The sequence below is a fragment of the Oryctolagus cuniculus genome, chromosome 13 (assembly GCF_051225735.1).
Source record: "Oryctolagus cuniculus isolate XC-2025 breed Fujian yellow rabbit chromosome 13, ASM5122573v1, whole genome shotgun sequence".
Taxonomy (NCBI): Eukaryota; Metazoa; Chordata; class Mammalia; order Lagomorpha; family Leporidae; genus Oryctolagus; species Oryctolagus cuniculus.
This window is the reverse complement of record NC_142879.1, coordinates 28,235,712-28,248,903: the sequence shown is the minus strand read 5'-3', so window position 1 is coordinate 28,248,903 and position 13,192 is coordinate 28,235,712. Positions and strand designations below refer to the sequence as shown.

Below are 13,192 nucleotides of genomic sequence, written 5' to 3'. Positions count from 1 at the left end.
GCAGAGAAGTTCACAAGGATGACTCCTTCCAGCCTCCTTAGGAAAATATAAAATAGACTCCTCAGAGAGAGGGGCTGCTCCAGTGATCTCACAGGTGTCCGTCTCCGTGGTGCCTTGTTTTGATCTTTATTTCTTCCTGCTTTCATTTTTTTCTTCTACACTTTTATTCCCTTTCTCCTCCTTCCTGTTTCTTCAGTCTTCTTTGCCCCACCCTCCCAACAAGCCCTGGCTCCCTCCTTCCCTCTCTCTCCTTCCTTCAATCCAGCATTTCTTATCTTTATCTTGGGGCTGTCAGAGACTTTAAGAGCATAGAAGATAAGGTCGCTCCTTCAAAAATGTTTTTGGGGTGAGAAGTTAATATGCAGCATCCCACAGCAAAGTCCCAGCTCCACTCCCAATTCCAGCTTCCTGCTAGTGCACACTTGGGAAGCAATGGTGATGGCTCAAATGATTGAGTCCCTGCCATCTATGTGGGAGACCTGGTTTGAGTTCGTGGCTGCTGCCTTGGACCTGGCCCAGCCTCGCTTGTTGTGGGTTGTTCGTCAGTCTCTCTGCCTCTCAAATACATACATATATACATACATAAACACTCTTAAAAAAAAAAAAACTCTACAAAGTAAATTGGTAAGCATGGCCACCAGGAAAAGTGTCTAATGTAAGGATGGCCGGTGGAGTTCATTTTGCATTTCAGCACCCATCACTCATGTGAGGCTGCAGGGAGCCCTGTGTGGAGAGGATTCTGAGTTCAGAAAGGGGCTCAGAGGAATGAATGCCCTGATCAACCAGATGTGACAGCAGAGGACACAGGGAGAATGGTGGGGACACATGGGAGAAACTTCTCCTGGGTCTCAGTCAGGCTTTCTCAACTGTGGCACAGCTGACACTGAGGCTGGCCCATCCTTTGTGGCTGGGGCCTGTGCCGTGTGGTGTGGGGCAATGTTTGCATCCCTGGGTCACTACCCATGAGGTGCCAGTAGCACCCCTGCAGCTGTGACAACCAAAACTGTCTCTAGACATTGCCAAATGTCCCCTGGGAGCAAAATTGCCCTTCTTTTAAAATCAGTGGTGTATGTAATTATCGCAGGATTAAATACAGGGAGTAAATGAGAAAGTTACAGGGGTGGGAAGGATGCAGAGTTTTGTGGAAGGGGCGAGGCTGTTCAGGAAGCACGGGATTTGTTACGGCAGAGAACAAATTCTTGTCACTGTTGGGGCCGGATAGGCTGAGTTTGGGCTCCATTTCCATGGTTCTGAGGTCATGTCTGTGACTAGACCAGGATCCTGGGGACAGGAGCCTTGAACCTCACAGCAGGAAGGGTTGGAATTGTGACAGCTGATTAACAGCAAGATCAGTGGAACTGTAGGCTACGTTGTTCAATGCAGGTGGGGTCTCCTGTGTTGGAGGTCTCAGCAAACAAGGACTGACTGCATGGTGGAGTGGTCCAGAGGTAAGGCAACGGGAAGAATTCCCCTGTAGGCCCTGGGACTCCCGTGGGGCCTAGGACTCTAGGAGCTGGGAAGTGGGAATCATTTCCATTGCCAACTCCCTTCCTGAGGGTGGTCTTCACTTGTTTGGGGACTGGTAACCAGTGACACATACTCATCTACTTGATGAAATAAGCCAGTGACTTTGACATATTCAAAGTGTGCAGTTCAATTCTGGGCTGTATCTCCAATTGTGACATTGGGGTCATAGTGCAGCCCGTTCAGAGGGTTTGTGACCTGCTGGAAACATCTGGGTGTGAGCTCCACGTCTTGCTCAGAAGCTGTGAGATGACAAGTGCGTCCCCTCATCTCTCTGAGCCTCAGCTTGAAATCCACCGAATGAGGATAGTATTTCCCACTTTGCAAGTTGTCACAAGGATTAAAGGAAATGATATACATCAAATGCCATCTACAGAGATTGGCATTAATTAGGGGCTCCAAAAGTATTAGCTACCTTTCTTCTTGCTCTCTCTCTCATTCTACAATCATTCTTTGCTGGTAGGTTAAGAAAAGTGGGAACAGACAGAGGCTTCTGGTGTCTGAGTAGGGTTTCCTTGAAGCTGCCTTTGACCATGATCTGCCCACGCAGGACATTCGCCACTGCTAAAACATGTGGCTCAGCCTTCCACTGGTGGGATGAGACCACCTCTTTTAGGGAGGGCACAATGCTTTATCCCGTGTATCCGGTCAAGTGCTAATCTCATCGCACCTTCACAGATGCACCCATAGTAGTGTTTGGTCACATGTCTGGGCTCCCCCTGGCCCAGTCCAGCTGACATGGAAAAATCACCATCCTAAGTTTCAAGGTGCTCATCTGTAGACTGGGGGTCATAATAGTACTTGCAGGGTTCATGAGAGGAAGCTTCATCATCATCATTTTTTTTAAAAGATATTACTTATTTATTTGACAGAGTTAGAGAGAGGAATAGACAGAGAGAGAAAGAGAGAGAGAATTTCCATCTGCTGGCCACTCTCCCACATGGGCGGCAGGGGCCCTGTATTGGGCCATCCTCCGCTGCCTATCCCAGGCCATTAGCAGGGAACAGGATTGGAAGTGGAGCAGCTGGCCCATGAACTGGTGTCCATATGGGATGCCAGCACTGCAAGGCTGTGGCTTTACCTGCTACACCATAATGCCCACCCCATGAAAGCCTGTTTTGATCTCAGAGTTTTTGAAAATAGAGTGCCCTCCGTAGACTCTCCATAATGCTGTGTTATTGTGGTGGGTATTCTTATGGACAGCACCTACAGATGAGGACTGTGGGACAGAGGGCACTGAGGGTGCTAGGAGGGGCCAGAGGAGCAGGGCTGACTTCATAGGTGTGTGACTTGTGCAGTCACACCGGGCCTTGTGCCCAGAAGGAGGCTGTGCTTGGCTGAATGCTGTCTGAAAATGGCAATTATTTTTGAACAAGGGGTCTTGCATTTTCATTTTACACTGGACCCCCAAACCCTGGAGCTGTTTCTGGAGTGAAGAATAAGGATTTTTTAAAAAATGTCTTAAAAGGTATTAGTTGAGCTCCCTGGGTTCTGCGGCATTTCAGCTTCCCTCCCCTCCCCCACGGAATTCTGCAGGCATGAAAACTGCCACAAGACATTCATTTTTAATGACTTGTTATGGGCTTCTTAGCAATATATCTCTGGGTATTAAGGTGTGGAGTCAGAGACTTAAAATGATTGATGTCTTTGCTCCACACGAGGGGTCTCCCACACTTACCTAGTGCCAGAGATCCACTTGGGAAATTTATGGGCGCTCTTGGCAGCCTAAGCGGCCATCAAATATTAATCAAAAATATGTAATAACTAATATATACTTAAAGAATTGAAGAAAATTAATATTCAAGGGAAGCATTCAAGGACCCATAAAAATAACAAATGCTGAAGAGTCTCAGTCAAGGTTGGCAGGTTCAGGCCTCACCCTGCTCTTGTGCACTGGCTCAGAGGCTCTGGGTTTGTGGCTGCTCTGCAGATGCTGAGGTGTCAGGGAGAGGGGCTTGCTGTCTTTCCCCTTAGATCTGGACTCGAGCGGATGAGCAATGCCCCAGTTCAGGGCACTGCCGGTCTACCCCGTCTCCTCGCTGCATCTTTCTCCCAGCACCACGCACACCCAGTTTGCCACCAGGTCTTTATGGGGCTCTCTTTTGAGTCCCCTGAGGATAGACAGTGAGTGGCTTGTGCAAAGTGTTAGGCTGGACCATGTGGCTTCTGCAGCTTTGTATGTCAGAAATGGGCAGATAAGCCATTTTACGCGGTTCTAGGTAAAGGCTGATTAGATCTGACCTTTTCAGCAGAACTTTTAGATTCAAATGGAATGGCTGCCCCGGAGCAGGCTGGGTAAACTCCCATACTTTCTAGTTTCAGTTATTAGAACTTTAGCTGATTTGATGGCAGCAGGCCGATGTCCCAGTATTGGCTGAGGAAGACTCATTTTGCCTTATCTTGGTCACAAGGTGTGGAGACATGGACCTGCCTGGGGATTGGCACAGTGAGTTCCATCGTCCCAGTGGCTGCTTTTGGTTGAAAACTTCTGTAGCTCTTTCTGCTCCTCTCATGTTCTTGGTCGTGACCTCTTTCTGTCTACAACATTAACTTGGTCCTGCTTATCTCGGCAGCACGGGATGTACTGAAAAACTAAGTGATCCATTTGATTTTTTTATATGTTTGGTTTTTAAATTGACAAAAAAATCTATTTATTTATGGTGTACAACATGATCTTTTGTTATATGTGCACATTGTGGAGTGGCTAAATCAGCCATTTGTGTGTGTGTGTATGTGTGTGTGTGTACTGCTTCATTTACCACATTTTTACTGATGAGAATAGTTAACATCTACTTTTTAAAATAATTTAAGTGATCTGTTTTTGTTCTTAAAATAAAAATTCCTTAGCTGCAGCATTCAGATTCGTGGGCCTGCTTGTGCGTAGCTCTGCAGAAGCTGTGCATGGAAAGACAGCAACACTCCGCTTCTCGAGGGACCACGGCTGCTTTGAATCTGCAGAGAGGAGCAGATAGGGGCAGACTGCATCAACTTGGAAGGAGTGGTTTGTTCTGGTGCTGGCCCACCATGGCAGTTGCTGGTGTCTTCTGTTATTGTGGAAAATCAGGAGCGGAGCCTGTCACTTGTCATCTGTTCTTCGAGTGTAACCAACTTTTCTTCCATGGGCCATTTGGTGTGACTATGAATGATGGCTCTGGCTAAATGACACCATCCTGATGGTGGGGTAAACAGAAGTGATGCTGGAACAGGCGTCTTGGATCTGGCTTGTGTTTTCAGAGAGCTGCAGAAAGGGCCTGGGCCCAAGAAAAGCGTGCAGCACTGTTGGGGTGGAGAGCTTGCCTGTGCATGCTGTGGTCTCTCCCGTGCTGACTGAGGATTAAATCCTGAGTGACTGAGGTACCACCCAAGCTAGTGTTTGGGGAGTGATTCCATAAACTAGCTAGTGCTAGATTCCATATAGAGATTTAGAACATGCATGAAATGTCCATATCATAATTCTCCCATTTAGCTCAGTGCCCTTCTTCATTTCTAAGTCTGGAGAAGGAGGCTCAGAGGACCAAGTACCTTGTCTTAGGTCACACGGCTGGTAGTGGTAGAGCCGAAATGAGAAGTAGATTTCCTGCCTCCCAGTTTGGTGCCCTTTCAATTCTGTTGTGCATGTATTTCCATATCTGTTTCCTCTGTTGTCAGTTACCATTGTTCTACTAACAGCCGTTTGTTTTTTGAGGATTAATAAGACCCTCTGCTACTATATTAAAAGTACACATAAGTCATAACACTCAATTTAGAAACATTAAAATGGGGGAAAAGGCATCAAAAAATAGTGTGAGTTAGTGTTTAGGAACTCAGAGATGGGTTTCATGAAGATCGGGCTGAAATTCTAGCTCTAGCATCCATTTCTGATCTTGGGAAAGATATTCTATGTTTCAGATTCATCATCTTGGGGCTAAAAACATTACTTCCTCTAAGGGTTGATGTGCCCAGGAGTTGAGATAATATGTGTCCAACACTTGGCATGGTCCCTGGCACACAGTACCCATTGGGTTTGGAGTTACTATTATGTGTGTGTGTTGATGCATACCTTGTATGTGGACGTGACGGAGGTGAGGGAGGAGTACCTCAGGGGAGCAGCAGTGCAGTTGTAGGGATGGCTGCCTTCTCCTCTGTTGCCCATGGAGATATCACCTGAAGCATAGCATGCTACCAGGACAAACTGAGCAGGCCTTATGCAAGACTGAAGTAGGAAAATTTTGTCTATCAATAAAATAGGCTGTTTTTCATATTTCTTGCTGCCCCCCACCCCGGGCTGAATAGGAATTAAAAGAGGTAATTCATGCAATGTGCAGCCAGGTATACTTTGTGTACGTATACTTACTGTACCTATAGCTGGCATATTGTAACCGCTCAGCAAACATCAGTGTCTCTTGTATTATTAGCCCATTGTAGAGTTGTGTGGAAGACAAGAGAACAAAAGATAACACAAAAAACTTTTGGTTCATCTATCGAGGTGGCATATTAAATATATTCACAACCCAGTTAGTAAGGATAAGGACCATTCTTTCCATTGTACAGATGGAGCAACCGAGAGACTAAAAAGTGACATCACCAACAGGCGGTGACCTAAGGAGTCAGGGCCAGAACCAGGTCTGGAATACAGACTTCCTGGCGGCTGACCCAGGTTCCCTTCTGCCATGTGGCCTTCACCGGGAGGCGGGAAGAACCAGGGAAGTGTCTGTTTCAGCTCTCGCCCATTGCCCTTGGCTGTTTATCACCTATCCCCTGAATGTTGACCGGAGGAGACCTTACAGGATGTCCTGTGGAGACTTTTCCTCCCTGTTCGTCAGTGCTTTGCTGGAGGATTAAAATTCAGTGGACTCCATTTGTAGGAAGTCTGATAAAATATTCTCATCTTAATTGCAAACAATTTCCCCATCTGCCACTTGGCTGGGAGGATCAGATTCAAACACCCTCTCAAGAGGGAAGAGAGACATCAGGCAGAGGAAGGTGCAGGACAGCACAAGGCTTGTGTCTGGATACAGTGTCCACCTGACCAGGGTCTGATGGTGCCGGGGTGTCAGCTCGGTTAAGCAGCTATTTGTTCTTCACCAAAATGACCAAAAGTTCCTAAAATTACTTTGTCTATTATTTTATATTATATGGATGCAATTCCATATGTGGAGTATATAAATCTGTAAGAGAAACAACAAATTTGGGGTTTGGTCCTAGGCATAGGAGGGTCATGGAAGAGAAAGATTGGAACAAGAAGTGAGACCAAAAAGGATGATTTGGGAAAACTAATGCAGTCTGCAAAAGACACTGGAAGAAGTCAATGCAGCTCAACAAAAGAAGCCATTTGTAGCAAATAAATGTGTTAGGGTGAGTAGGAAGCAAACAAGGCATGATTCTAGAGTTGAATTAAAGAAAACATTCCTTCCTTCAACAAATAGACAGTAAATGCCCATTGTGTGCCAGGTACTTTGTGAGATTCTAGAGCTATATTGGTGACCAAGAAAGATATGGAGCCAAATCTCTTGGAATTTACATCTTTTTTTTTTTTTAATTGGAGAGAACTTTTAAATTGCAAGACTTTTTTTTTTTTATCTTTTTTGACAGAGTGGACAGTGAGAGACAGAGAAAAAGGTCTTCCTTTTGCCGTTGGTTCATCCTCTGATGGCCGCCGTGGCCGGCGCATCGCACTGATCCGAAGGCAGGAGCCAGGTGCTTCTCCTGGTCTCCCATGGGGTGCAGGGCCCAAGCACTTGGGCCATCCTCCACTGTACTCCCGGGCCGCAGCAGAGAGCTGGCCTGGAAGAGGGGCAACCAGGACAGAATCCGGCGCCCCGACTGGGACTAGAACCTGGTGTGCCGGAGCCGCAAGGTGGAGGATTAGCCTATTGAGCCACGGCGCCGGTCCAGAATTTACATCTTAATTGGGAAAGAGTCACCAGGAAAATGTGACCACAGTTTGGGAGAAGTCTAAGAAATGAATAATGAGGGTATTGTTTTAGAGAGTCTCAGCACAGGTGAGGTGGGATAAGTTAGCACTATTTCAGATTAAGAGGGTCCTCTCTTGAGATGTGGATTTATATTGAGTATATGAAGAACTAGAGATTATTATAAGTAAAGGGAATTTCAAATGCAATTGTGAGAAATCAAGCCATATTTCAGAGACTCTCTGAAGGCCTGCATAGTTGGAGAGTAGTGGAGAGAAAGATGAGAAAGCCAAAACAAGAATCCAATGTCAGTGAGAGAACTAAGATGTGGCAGTAGGATGAAGGCAAGAGGATATATTCAAGATGGTGGTCGGGCTGAGGGAGGAGAAGGGAAGAATGTGATCAATGCCCCGAACTGACGGATTGGAAACTAGAGTCAAGCAACACCGAGGTCTCTGAATTGAGGAGTCGGTATATGGTGGTGTCATTTATCATGATGGGGAGCCCAAGGAGGAAATATGTAATACCAAGTCCTATTTGGAGGCTGTATAGTTCAAGGGGCTTGTCCAACTAGTCCTCATAGGTATGTGTGGGTAGTTATGTAGTTCGTCTTGAAAAGGGTCTGGGCTGAAGACACACAAATATTAATATTAAAAGAAATAATAAAGGGAAAAGTATAGTGCTATATGTGTTTAGAGAATGAAGCAATTACTTTGGTCTAGGAAGCTATAGGTAACTTTAGGAACATGTCAAGTTTAGCAAAGACCATAAGCTAAGGAATGAAGTAGACAGAGGAAGAAGTAGAGAAAAGCCTTTCCTTGTATGGTGGAACGAGAAAGTTGATAATTAGTGAAGGGAAAAGGACCATACTTCTAACTACTTCCCCAGGGAAAGTTATCTGGGATAAGGGACAAGAAAACAATCGTTCCATATGGAAAAAAGAAATAATCAAGCCATAGACTGAAAAAAAAAATTGCAACACATACATGTGACAAAGGACTATCCATAATATGTAACTAACTCCTACAAGTCAATAATAAAAAGACAAACAGAAAACAGGCAAGCATTTTTTGAACAAAATCTTGAACAGAGACTTCACACAGTAACACATACAACTAGATGATGAAGTCATTAATCATCAGGGAAATGCAAATTAAAACTCCAGTGAGCTACATTTCATACACAGAAAAATGGTTAAAGTAAAAAAGAGTATCAATAACAAATGGGAGAATATAGACTAATCAGACCTTTGATGTACTGTTGGTAAGACTGTAAAATGGCACAACCTCCTCAGAGAACTATTTGGTAGTTTCTTTAAAAGTTTACTACTCTACTACTACTAGTACCATTCTATGACCAGCAGTACTAAACTAAGTACCCAAGAAAATGAAAACATATGTGTACAAAATTATTTGAACAAAAATGATTGTAGCTGTCTTAGTTATAATAGGGAGATACTGGAAACAACCCAAATTTCTATTGACAAGAAAATGAACAAACAAATGATCGTCTGTCTGTGTAATGGAGTACTTACGAGCAATACAAAGGAACAAACTGCAATAATATTGCAAAAGCACTATTTACATAAAAGGAGTCAGACATTTAAAGATATGTGTTACATGCTTCCATTGACATGAGTCTCTAGAAAGGCGAATTTAATCTTACACCTATAGAACTCACTAAGCAATTGCCTGCTAACAGGCATACAGAAACTTTATGGGGCAATGGCAATAGTCTGTAGGTTATTTAGTAGTGTTTACATGGGCATATACAATTGCTAAATCTATCAAACTGAATGTTAAAGATGTTAGTCTATGCAGTTTATTGTGTTAGTTATATCTCAGCTGAAGCACACACACACACAAACACACACACCAAACTTGATGATCTAGCTTCAGAGCCTACATTCCTAAAGTACTTCCCAATTTTGGGGTGGGAGGGACCAGGAAGTGACTACAAGGTGAAAATATATTGAAATGAAATGGATGCATTTAAATTAGCTGTCTTTTGGAGTAATGCACACAGCTGTCTGTATACTCATGTAGACATGCTGTGTTGTTCACTTGGAGACTTGCAATTGTTTGGGTAGTGGCAGTTCAATCAAGCCTACACCTATGTATCACCTGCTTGCATGCCAGACTCTGTGTTTGTCATTTCCTAAAGCAGCCTGTTGGTTCCTCAAGGGCCACGTCTTTTGGTTTCTATTCCTCTGGCTTCCTATACATGTGTCTCCACCCTCCTCTGATTCCTCAGGGGATGATGCTTAGCACAATGTGGATACCAAGTAAATAATTTGTTGAATGAATGAATGAAGAAATGAATTAGTGAATATCAAGTGTGTGACAATCTGTATGGATATAAGGACTCAATGTTTAGTTTCTTGTTCAAAAAAATCAATGTTGCATTATTTAATATTAAACAAAACAAAATTCTCACCAGTTTCTCTTCTCTCTGTGTAAATCAAACAATAGAACAAGTGAAGATGCAGAAAGTAAAATTAATGACCTCATTTTCTGTCCCTTTTGCTTCTGATTTTAAAGCCCAAACTGATGACAACTGGTCTAGTGGTTGGACTTTGGTTTATTAAAAAATATTTTGCAAGAAATCTGCTTGGCTTGCTATGTGAACCAACAATGAGATAATCTACTTCGGTAAGAATGACAGCAACAGTTGATATTTCTGGGGAAAACACTAACCAAAACAAGAACCAAAAAAATCCCTTCTAGTCTCAAGAGGCAATGGGATATAAAAGAGATTAAATTTAGCTGTAGATGCCAATAGACAGAGCCTTTGGAAGATGTGTTCAGTGGGAATCTTTTGTCAAAATTTAGGAACTGCCAATATTGTTTTACATGGCATATAAAATGGCAAAGTGTTTTGCATCTGAGTAGAATATATTTATAGAAATGAAATAGAATTAATCTGGGTCAAATGCTTCATTCTATGAATGCTTAACACTGCAAATTAGCCTTGTTATAAAAGAAAATAAGTTTAAATAATCACAACACTGAATATTAGAATGCAGCAATTTATGAATCAACAACCTTAATTTTAAGAGAAAATTTGGTCTAATTGTATACATTTAATTTGAGATAGCAGATGAACATTTGCTAAATATTTGGAAATTATGAAATAAAATTTTATGTTGTCTCTAAAATTGCCATGCTTGTTTGAAGAGTTAAAGAAAACACATTTATCTGTCTCTTTGTTTTTACATTGGAATTTTTGATTTATTACATGAATATAAAGTCTACTATGAAACAGAAAACAATATACTGTAGTATTGAGAATAAAAATTTGGACAGAGGGCAAAGATTGTGTTACAGTGTAGGCTGTGGTAAGAGAAAAGATAGTGGGAATTTGCAGATAGAAATGTAAGTTTTGGCATTATATACTGCTCAATTAACATTGAATCCCAAATTTCAGTTGCATGATGACCAAATCAAAAAGGGAAACATGACTGATATTATTCATAAAAATTTGTATTAGTTATATTGACATTTATCAGAGTATCTCAATTAGAACCACAAATAAGATTCTTAGGGCTAAAAGAAGTGTGTGTATGTGTGTGCATGTGTGTTTACATGTGTGTATACACAAATGTGTGTTGATTTCAGTTGAGTGAATAATGAAGTGGACCATATTTTCAACAATATCCCTTTAATCAGAGTAAAGAAAACTTTACTCTGAAATTTCTTCTTTAGTATCAGCTATATGTGGGAAGGCTAGTGCAAAAGAACCCCAAAACCATGGCTGTCTCATGACTTTTCTGAAGAAAAGTTTGGATGTTTAGGAAGTATAGTTTTCGCTTCAAGCCATCTGCCAAGTCCTCCCAAGCATGCTTCCCAAGTAAGTCGAACTGTAAAGAATTTGGGGTTGGCTTCACTGACACCGGTCTTCCGCAATGAGATCAGGTAGTGCTGAGCTTAGCTTTAAATATCAGGCTAGAATAGGAGGGTGCTGGTGGACCACTGAGAATTGGAAGCCAACTAGCGGAGGATGTGGCCAAAGTGGACAGGTGTGAAATGGCAAATGACTGTGGTGATGATGACCCCCTTCTGTCCTTGAAGTCAGTGCATGGAGATGGCCTGGTGTCCTTGGGCCTGGCAGTCCAGAGACTTGGCATTACTTTTTACCAACTGAGTATCACAAGCAAAATCTTTTAACTTCTCTATTGGCTTCCTCACCTCTGCAAAGATACGGGGGTGCTTGCTTTCCACTTCTGATGTTTCTTTCCAAGTAGAAGACATGGCATCCTGGGCCCTCCCCGTCTCCTTCCTCACTTGTTCCAAGGGAGATGGTGTGACTGATCTGGTTGGTCCAGGAAAAATAAGTGGGATACGTTGTCCCACCTCTTCCCTTTCCTTCCTGGGGGCCAGCCACCTGCAAGAAGAAGGAACACTTCCCCCTCCCCGTGCTACACTGAGTGGTCCAGTACCCCAGTTCACCATGACTGTAGCATAGAAGAGCAATTTTGCCCAGTTCTTGGGCTCTCACATTTAATAGTGTCCCTTTACTTGGCCTTTTTAGTAATAAAGATTATATTTAACATCCAGTTATCACTCCTTCTATTCCTTTACTAACTCAGACCTCAGGTGATAAGGGGTGGCACTTATTGCCACCAGAGACTCCAGTGAGATTGAGTGGTCATATTTATCACACACAGATGATGGTGAGGAGGTATTGGCATGGAGAGTTGTGTTGTTGGTTATTGCTATGTTCATCAAGTCCCCCAGGTCCCTTTACCATGAAGTTATGATTGGCGAGTACTGATCACAACATCCATCATAACCAATTGACACAACAAGAGTCAGTAGAGTCCCAGGCATCTCCCAACAAGTCCTTACCTCCTCCAGATACCTGACAAGTGCTCTTCTTGAGCAGCTGTCTTCCTGGGGCTTCCCATTTGTGGCATCATCCTTTCTCCTCTGGGGTGATCCCACTGGTTTCAGGATTCTTCCCAACACCACCATGATGCCGAAGAGGAAAATGTCCCTTCACTGGGTTGCTGGGTCATGTTGAGCTGAGCTTCCTTGAACTCTGAGCTCAAGGAGAAAAATATGAGATTCCTAGAAATGGGCCCTGAGGTGACAAGTATCAAAGGTCCTGGTGGATGTGGGGTCGGAGTCAGAGGATGGAGTGGTAGCCTCCCGGGAGGGTTCCTGTTGTTGATGAACTGGGCTGACACAAGCACCATCCTTGGAAACCTGGTTGGCCAGCTTACATGTGCCTTCTCCACCTGCTCCAGAAGCATTGTTCTGGGCACCTGGAGAGGAGGAGTCCAAATGAAAAGGGAGAACAAAAAAAGTGCATTTAAAAAAATCATCTCCAAATACCTACAGATCAGGGATGTGAAGGCAAACATTTGTCTTGTGACCTTTCAGACTTGCTGCAGAAGGAAGACAAAAACCACAAAAAACTAAAGCAAAACTCTTAAACAACAAAAGCACCACCATGTTTCTTTTCTGGCCTTCTTTGCTCTTTATTCAAAAGAGAATAAAAAAAAAGAAATCTGGTATTTAAAGCAACCTGTGGACAGTTTGCTTTTATTTGATTTGTACCTCATTTGCGTGAATACAAAGTAAAGTGAGAGAGTGTAACTCATCAATAATATAAAACTATTAGGGGACCTTCATCCTCCGTGTCTTTGTCATAGGGCGATTGTATCCTGCCACCTCCAAATGCAATCACCAAATGCCATTTAAAACATTCCCCAAAGCTATGAAGACTGACAGGATATGTGGATTCCTTTACTTCAGGGAATGTGGAGCCAGCTG

General features: G+C 43.2%; 1 long non-coding RNA gene across 15 annotated transcripts in view; it reads left to right on the top strand.

The window, feature by feature from the left end:
• The window catches only part of LOC103350974 (uncharacterized), a 183,641-nt gene that overhangs the window by 58,786 nt on the left and 111,663 nt on the right, over positions 1–13,192 (top strand). The gene's annotated exons all lie outside the window — the stretch shown is intronic.